Below are 9433 nucleotides of genomic sequence, written 5' to 3'. Positions count from 1 at the left end.
TTATTATTATTATTATTATTATTATTATTATTATTATTATTATTATTTTCCTTTCCCTTTATTTCTTCACTGATCGGATGTTGTAGTCTGTCCACAAGCACCATGTGCTTCTCCATTGGCCTCTGGATGATACTGATTTTTAACTCTTGAGAGACACCTGAATTCCATTTCTCAGTACCACATAGTAATATCAGTAGGACATCAACACTAAAAAGCTGGGCCTTTGCTTTCATTGGAATTCAGGGGTCATTAAAAGAGCTTTGTAATTTCCCATAGGCAACATGGCCTGCTTTACAACCACAGTGAGGTAAAGGAAAACAGCACAAAAAGACTTCAAAACTCTGATCATTGGAGTGACTAACTGTGACTTCAGAGGCCTGACAGTGAAAAATGCCTTCTGCCTCTCAGCACAGAGGTGGTGGACTATAGGTGTGGAATGAGGCATACATTGTCAGATGTGGCCAAGCTATTGATTTGTTTTGCCTAAGTCAGCTTGTTTTTTTAAAGGACGGTTACATTGTGGGTGGAAGGAAACTCACTGGGAAATGACAAATTATGTGTGTGTGTCTATACACATACATACCACATATTGCAATGTATGTGCATACATACATATATAATACACACTTCATCAATGTGATCATATATGTTTATATATGTACATATTATACACACAGATTATTGATATAAGGAACATCAATAAGTCTTTTTTTTTAAATCCTAAAAACTGTTGAAAAATTAAAGGAAAGAAACTTACGCTTCATCTCCTGGCAGACTTCTCTTGGGCCCTTTGATCTTTGTCTTTGGACATGCATCTGAACCTGACACAGACTTCAGGCCTTGGCCACTTCCCACACCCACACAGTTCCCCCAGTTTGCTCCATTAGGGCTCTGATGTCCCTGTTACCAATCCCTCTCTCTACCTACTCAGGGACAGAGGGTCTTCAACCCACATCATGGCAAGTGAGACCATACATCCAACCCCAAATCCTATCTATAGAAGTGTAGCTGGCCATGTCTTTGTTCCTAAATGGAATGAAGGAGAGGCAGAGAGAAAGAAATGGAGAGGAGTTATTTTCTTGAACAAACTGGCAAGACTCTAAAAAGAAAGGGAATAACTAAAGGGGCTAAAGGAAATGTGTAAGAGATTACCTATAGTGATACTGAACATTGAAAAATAGAAGACAGAAGAGCAGAGAAGGGGTTGGCAGGGAAGATATGAGTCAGACTCTCATAATCACATCAGTAATCTTAGGATAGGAGGCAGCCAGGTGACTCAGTGAATAGAGCACTGGACCTAGAGTCACGAAGACTTGAGTTCAAATCTGGGCTCAGACACTAGCTGCGTGACCCTGGGCAAGTGCCTTCACCTCTGTTTGCCTTAATCCACTAGAGAAGGAAATAACAAACCATTCCAGTTTATCTGCCAAGAAAACCCCATGAATAGCATTGGCATTGCTACGGTTCATGGGATCGTGGAGAATCAGATACGATTAAACAGCGATAGTCTAAGATAGGCTGGCTACTGCTCACAAAGGGATGAAGGGAAATGTTAAAAATGCCAGAGAATATAACAATGACGAACGCAAAGGACAACTGGCCCGGGGTACTGAATTTGGAGTCAGGACATGTGAATTCCAATCCTACCCCTGCTATGACCTTGGGCAAGACTCCGTCTCTCAGACTCAGTTTCCTCTTCTCCAAAATAAAGGAATTGAATAAGATCCTTTCCAGGTCTGTGATTCTACAGAGTTTTTTATTTACCTTGGATGCTAGTGCTTTAGAAATTAAATCTAATTCAATAAGGATGAGGAGGTAGGGAGAAACTATGCAGAGATTGTAAAGGGCTCTTCTGGCCACTTACAGGAGTTTCAGATGTTGATGGCATTGATTTTCAATTATGTATAATTTCACTTCAAACCTTATAGCTTTTCTTTCCCCTGATACAAGTGTTATCACCAGTCCTATTCTTACCCCTTCTAAGTGATCGCCACCCCATGAATCCCATGCAGCTTGATGAGGCTGGTGACAGCCCAGAGAGCACTCCTGCTGTTCAGGTAGGAGTTGGGCTCCATGGCCTCTGAGATCCCTTCCAACAGAGGTTCTGGGCTTCACCTTGGCCCCCAGCCCCACTGCCCTCAGCGGCACGAGGAAGGGAGGCACAGGATGACTTGTCTAATTCTCTACACTTGCCTCTCCTGTCCCTCTCCTCTTAAAATCCATCTCTCTACCCAAGCTTCTGATTTATCACCCCATGTGACTGGATAGCAGCTAAGTGAGACAAATTACATCTGCGTAACTTCGCCAGCTCAGTCTTCAATTTTGCTCAACCCTGAACTTGGCAGCTTTCAAAGGAGTGACGAGTCTCTTTCCAGACCTCTCTCAGACCCTAGCTCCAATCTACCTCTGTCCCTCCTGGTCCGGACACTGCGTTTTCAAGATAATTATGTAGTTCCTCCACTTTGCCCAGAGGCACGGCCTTGAATTCCATCTGGGTTTTCACTTTTGCAGTTATCCATTCTTCCCTACCTTCGAAGGAAGAGGAGAAGCTTTGGACCATACCACAGACCTGAGTCATAGATTTGGGCTGGAGTTTGAAGAAAACAGAAAAGGAACTAAGGGGGTGAAAGGAGATATCAAGAGAGCTTCACAATGGAAAGATCACATTGCTTTGTGGAATCAGAGGACCCGAGTTCAAATCCTGTATGTTCATTACCTGAAGCCCTACTGTACGGGGTGTCCCAAAAGACTTAGTACAGTTGTAAGTGTCTGTAGCTTTAAATTGCACTAAGACTTTTAGGACACCCTGTATAAATGAGTCATTGTTACTCAGACCCCTCTAATTCTTGTATCTGTTCCTTCCCTGGCTGCCTTTAACCCTTGCCTGGCCAATACTGCCTAACAGAAAGCAACAGGCTCCATGAGATTCAGACTGCATCTTTGTTGTTCTCTGTGATAATGTGGTCAGTAGTCTTCCCCTAGACTTATACTTATTTACCTAAATAATAGCATGTACTCCCCTAAAAGGAGGACGACAGAAGGAGGCCCGGAGCAAAGAGCAGGCATTTGAGATGCATATGCCCAAGCCCCTCCATTCACCAGGCATATAATCATATAGAGGGAGGCTATTTTCACTGTCAGATTTCCTTCTCAGCCTCTGGAAGTGGTGCTAGAGAGGTTTTTTTTCCCCTGCTATTAAAGTAATGGTGCCCTTACTCTGCTTCTTTATTTATCTCCAGGGACTCATCCTCCAGAAATCTGTCTCTAAGCCTCTTTTTAAATGAGCCTCCAAGGAAACATGTGCCCAAAGTACTATCTGCTTTAAAGAAGCCCCAGCACCATCAAAGGGCAAAGTCAAAGGTCCCCAGATGTGGGAACTCGTGGGGCACAGCTATTCAGACTCAGCTTCAGAAACTTTGTGGTGCCCTGGACCCCTTGGGGTGGGCGAAGCCTGTGCTTAGACCCCATTACAGAATAATGTTTTTAAATACATAAAACACATAGAAATATAAAGGACGCCAATTATATTGAAATGTAATTATCAAAATATTTTTAAGAGAAAACAAACTCACAGACTTCAGGTTAAGAACCCTGAATGGAGGATGTGAGAAAAAGATAGTGAGGTGGAAATATAATGGACCGTGGAACTTTAAAGGAGAAAAAAAAAAGCTGAGTTTGGTCCCAGAAGAACTAGGATCTAGGACTGAGTCACTATTTTTCTATTTACCATCTGTGCAACTTTTAGCAAGTATCTTCCTCACTCTGGGCCTCAGTTTCCTCATCTGTAAAATAGGGGGTTAGATTAAAATTACCCCCAAATTACCTTTAATTTCATTCATTCATTCTTTCAACAAACAGTTATTATTCACTAACTATGTATTAGGCACCACGCTCAGCACCTGAGATAGAAAAATCCAAGTGAAATCACCAACCCTCAAGAAAGCGCATATTCTGGGCGGCTAGGTGGCACAATGAATAGAGCCGGCCCTTGAGTCAGGAGGACCTGAGTTCAAATTCGACCTCAGACACTTAACAGAAAAACTTGCCACGTGACTTTGGGCAAGTCACTTAACCCCAATTGCCCTACCTTCCCCCTCCAAAAAAGCAAAAAAAAAATGTGAGATTATATATCTGTCAATTAAAAGACAATTTTTTTAAAAAGTGCATATTCTGATGAGGCAGAAACAAAATAACAGGTATAAGTAAATACGTGTAAAACAAATGCTAATTAGATACAAATTACTTTGGAACAGGAGAGGAATACTCTAGCTAGTAACTGGGGAGATGAGAAAAGGCCCCTAGTTTTTAAGCTGAGCCTTTCAGGAAGCTACCAATTATGTTAGACAGAGGTACAGAATGGGTGTATTCCAGGCATCCAATAGTCAGCCCACAGGTCTCCATTAAGGTACACATGCAAAGGCTCAATGTCTCATCGAAGCCTAGAGGTCACTCAGGGTCTGTCAAGCTACAACAGTGAGCCCAGGGCTAAAAGATTTGGCTAAGCTGGAAAGTCTCCCCATATTGCCCTTATACTTCCAGGATCAACGGAGCAAAGTTTGAAAAGGATAAGCACCAGGCTAGTTCCAGGGGAATGGGTTTTTTCAGCCCTAGCAATTCTCTCCATGACCCTCTGGGAAGATGTAGACTGGGATCGCATCAAGGAAATGGAAGCCTGAAATCACACATCCTTGAAGGATTGAGGAGGGACTCTTGAACAAAAATAATTGAGTGATGTGGAAAAAACATTGGCCCAGGAGGCTGAGCTCATCAATCGCCACTCTGTCATTGACTCATTTACTTCCTTAGGAGGCAGTGTAGTGTAATAAGAATATGAGGCTTGGAGTCAGGAAAGCTTGGGTCCAAAACCTTCCCTCTAATGCTGTGTGATCTTGGACAAGTCAATGAACCTCTCTGAGCCTCAGTTTCCATGGACTACATGGTCTTTAAGGGGCTTTCTATCTCTCCATCTATGATTCTCTGACCCTAAGCCTCAGTTTCCCCATCTTTAAGACAGTTTTGGACTAAATGATCACTTGGTTTTCACAATGCTTCCAAAGGTTCCTGCCAGGTCTAATATTTTGTGCTTCTTTTGGAGAGAATTAAATATGTATTTCTAAATATCCAGAATAACTCAAACCATATTGTAATGTAATATATTATATTATAATTATTATAATATTACAAAGCAGTAGGCAATAAAACCATCTGGTATTGGTTAAAAAATAAAGAGGTAGATAGATGGAACAAATTAGACAAGGGAGAATCAGAAGTGATGGAACTCAACTCAGTGTTGAATAAACTGGAAAACATAAATTACTTAGAAAAGAGCTCCCTATTTCATAAAAACTGCTATCTGGCAGAAATTAGGCTCAGATCAGCATTTATACCATCTCTCATAATACATTCTAAATGAATATAAGATTTTAATATTGAAGAAAAGACTCTAGGGGCAGCTGGGTGATGCAGTGAATAGAGCACCAGCCCTGGAGTCAGGAGAACCTGAGTTCAAATCCGGCCTCAGACACTTAACACAAAAACTAGCCATGTGACCTTGAACAAGTCACTTAACCCCAATTGCCCTCCACAAAAAGCAAAAAAAAAGACTCTAAAAACCATCCATATTCTTTGACCCAGAGATTCTATATTAGGTTTAGACTCTGTGGATTCAGAGCAACTCCATTTTGAGAATCACTCCATTTTTTTTCACACATATATGTCTGAACTCTCCAATTAGTGCTTGTAATGCAAATAATATAGAATAGGGCATGCATGCTATTATAAGGAACAGACATAACTCAAGAGATATGAGAAGATACCCTCACACCATCCCTCTGCCACAAATATTGCACATTACTCATATTTCCAGACTCTTTTGATGCTATGCTCATTTCTTCTTTTTCCTTTTTTTGGGGGGAAAGAGGGTCTTTACAAATATGGCATGGCTCTCTGGGTAGGGGAAGAGGAGGCTGGAGAAAACTATGATGATGTAAAAGATATCAATAAAAACTTAATTTAAAAAAGATATCGATCTTTAAAAAAAACTAAGTTGGCTTTATACATAGTGATCTATGCCCCACCTCATCCCTCTAATGAGAAATGAAGCCCACTGGTTTGTCAGAGTACTTGAAATTCCTACCATTTGAGTTATTCACACAATTACCGAAAAGTTGAGTTGAAAGGGGACTTGGAGATTATCTGATTCAACACCTTCATTTTACAGATAAGGAAACTGAGACCCAGAGCTCTGGCTAGTACAATTAAGACATTGTCTCCAGGAGGTCCCTGGGAGGAGGTAACCCATTAACTCATTAGTATGCATTAACATTGAAGCATAGCTTTATTCATCAGTTTAGCTTGCTGTCACCTCACAAAGAATAAGGTCCTCAAGGAATGGGGCAAATGTGACACAAGGCAGGGAATCTGGGCTAGAAGAGTAGGTGCTCTTAAGTGGGGAATTTCAAAAACGTTTCTGGGACCCCTTCCCTGCCTTGTTCTCCTTGTACTTCATAGGTGGGAGATGAGCTCCACAAGTAGGAAGAAACAGAGATCAGTGGATTTAGAGCTAGAAGGAACCTTGGGGATCTAATCCAACTCCTTTGTTTTCCTGAGAATCAGAGAAGGAAAGGAATTTACTCAAGGTCACACAGATAGTAAAGAGGAAATCTGGGATTGAAACACAGATCCTCTCACTTGGAATTCGATGGTCTGTCCAATCTGACACAAAAAATGGAGCAGCTCATTTTGCGGCTCAAAGAGACAGTCCAGGGTCCTGAAAGTACTGCTAATGTGGCCAACCTTGGACCCAAGCTTAGACTATCTGGCTATGTATGATATATATTTGTTTTTGTTATTTTTATTTCCCATTTTATGGGTTTTTATGTTCAAAAATTCATCCGTTGGAGACTTAACTTCTGGTGATGTTCATGGTTACCCAGGCTGGTCCTTTAGAAACTCTCAGAGCTTACACTGGATTCCACATACCTTCTCCTCTTCAAGAGCCCAAGATCATTGCCACACCAGAGACTGCAGGAGTTACAGTCTGCAGATGTAAAAGGTAACACTTGAACACCAAATGGCAAAGGAAGGATTCTTAATGGGTGTAAGGGGATAGGAGTGTTACCAATGAGTTTGAGAAGTGGCAAAAGCAGGTCATTGAGGACATGGGGGAGAGGGAGCCAAGGAAGAAGGTTGGTAAGTCACATGAGAAAAATGAGGGTCATAATGGACAATCTGAGGGAAACATAAAATATAAGAAAGCTCAGAGCACAATCATCTAATGGAGGATGTAGAGAAGGGCTTGGACAAGAGATGCCTGAGTGACATTGCAATCCACACAAGTGGAGGGTATGTCCACAATGGAGAAGCACTTGGGTCTAAAATATCTGAGTGTCTCAAGTGATTGATCAGAGGAAAGCAAATGAGTCATGCTTTTGCTATACCCACACACACACACACACACACACATATATATATATATATATATATATATATATATATATATATATATATATATATATATATATATATATGCCCACAAAAGGCCAAATTGATGAACACCTTTGCTTTGGGAAAATTCCTCACAGAGACCAAGCAAGCCCAATTTTAAAAACATTAACCTAGTTAATGACAAGTTTAGGAACTCAAGGGAAGATATGGATTCTTGGCTGAAGGTTGGAATCTAATTGTTTCGTAGAAGCTTTGGGTATGAGGGGCAAGGGTGGGCCAGAAGTATGTATGGGGTTGAATGTTCAAAATGTACTTCACTCATTTTTTTTTTGCTTTTTGGAGGGAAATTGGGGTTAAGTGACTTGCCCAAGGTCACACGGCTAGTTTTTGTTTTAAGTGTCTGACGCCAGATTTGAACTCAGGTCATCCTGACTCTAGGGCTGGTGTTCTATTCACTGAGCCACCTAGCCCCCTCCATTTCACTCATTTATTAAGTTTGCCTGGGGCCAAGTGGGTAAAACCCCTCATTCCTCCTTATCATTGGTAATTCTGAGTCTAACTAGCCCCATCTCCCCCCAACACATATTGTTACATAACCATCTTCTCTCTTACTCTGTATCTCAAAACCTCTTGACAATATCCCCCATTCTCTCCTCCTCTGTCCCAGTCTTTGATGAAGTGGTGGCCCTCGTTGACAAGGCCAGCCCCTCTACTTGTGCCCTTGATCACATGACCTTACATGTGCTCACCCACAAAATTACCCCTATTCTCTTGCTAATTTTAAATCTCTTCCTGACTCCTTCCACCACTGCCTAGAAACATGACCAAATCTCCCATACCTCAAGTAGCTCCCATCCATAAAGACCCTGCCATTTCCTCAAGCTAACCTCTGAGCTCTTCTCCCTGCTCACACCAAAACTCATGGAAAAAGTCACCTGCATTCATTGCACTTCCTACACTTCCCTAGGCCTTCTCAACATGGCTTGTAATCCTGTGACAGGCCAGATTTAGCCCCTCTCTGACCCTTATGCCATTCTTTTCCCAAGAGCTGAGGAAGCTGTTCATTTCGATGCATGATGGGCTCAGAGGGCTAAGTTCAAGGAGCCTAGTTGTTGATACAGACTCCTAATGCTCCCTCAGTCCATATTGATGTGGCTTACTGTTCACCTAAGTTCACAAAAAGGCCCATAAACATAGATTCTGGCCCCTTCAGATTTGGCCAAGGTCCAAGGCTGCTGAGTCACCACAACCCACACTGCTGATCAGACTGATTTCCATATGGAGATGAGCTGAGTGCTGTATTCTTAATGAGTAGCCTTTCTTTGCCATGGCTAAGTAAACCTCCTTTGTTCATTGGTGAATGACTTACAAGTGGCTCATTTCCTTCCACTATTGGACCCAAACTACCAGAGGATTGGCTTTCGTCAGGCCCACCCACTACAAATCTCATCATCTCACAGATAGTACTCTCACCCAAAACTATCAGTGACCTCTTAATTGTAGAATCAAATGGCCTTTTCCCTTCAAGACTCTGCGGTCTTTGACCCAGCTCATTCCTAGAGCACCACCTCCCAGACACTATCTCCTCCAGAAACTGCTCAGGATTTACTCCGCATCTATTTTGCTTTCACTTACTGGTGTATGTGTCATTCCACATTCCCCTAATAGGGTGTAAGCTCCTTGAGAGCAAGTCAAATAGTCCTACTATCTGGCACACAGCTCAGTACCAGGCACGAAGTACACCCTTACAAAATGCCTGTTAATCCAACACTTTAAAGTTTATAAGTACTTTACATGTCATCTCATTTAAACCTCACAACAACCCTGGGAGGCAGGATTTTCTAGACGAGGAAACTGAGGCAGATAGAGGTTAAGTGATTTACCCAGAGGCACATTACTTAGTAACTATATGAGGCAGGAAACTTGGTTCTTACTGACTCTGAGTCCAGAGCCCTATCCACTTTGCTGCTTAGCTGTTTGGTTTTTT

Source organism: Petaurus breviceps, unplaced genomic scaffold (genome assembly GCF_028583685.1).
Source record: "Petaurus breviceps papuanus isolate PSGF00001 unplaced genomic scaffold, PetGlider_PUasm1.0 90881, whole genome shotgun sequence".
Classification (NCBI taxonomy): Eukaryota; Metazoa; Chordata; class Mammalia; order Diprotodontia; family Petauridae; genus Petaurus; species Petaurus breviceps.
This window is presented reverse-complemented; position numbering follows the sequence as displayed.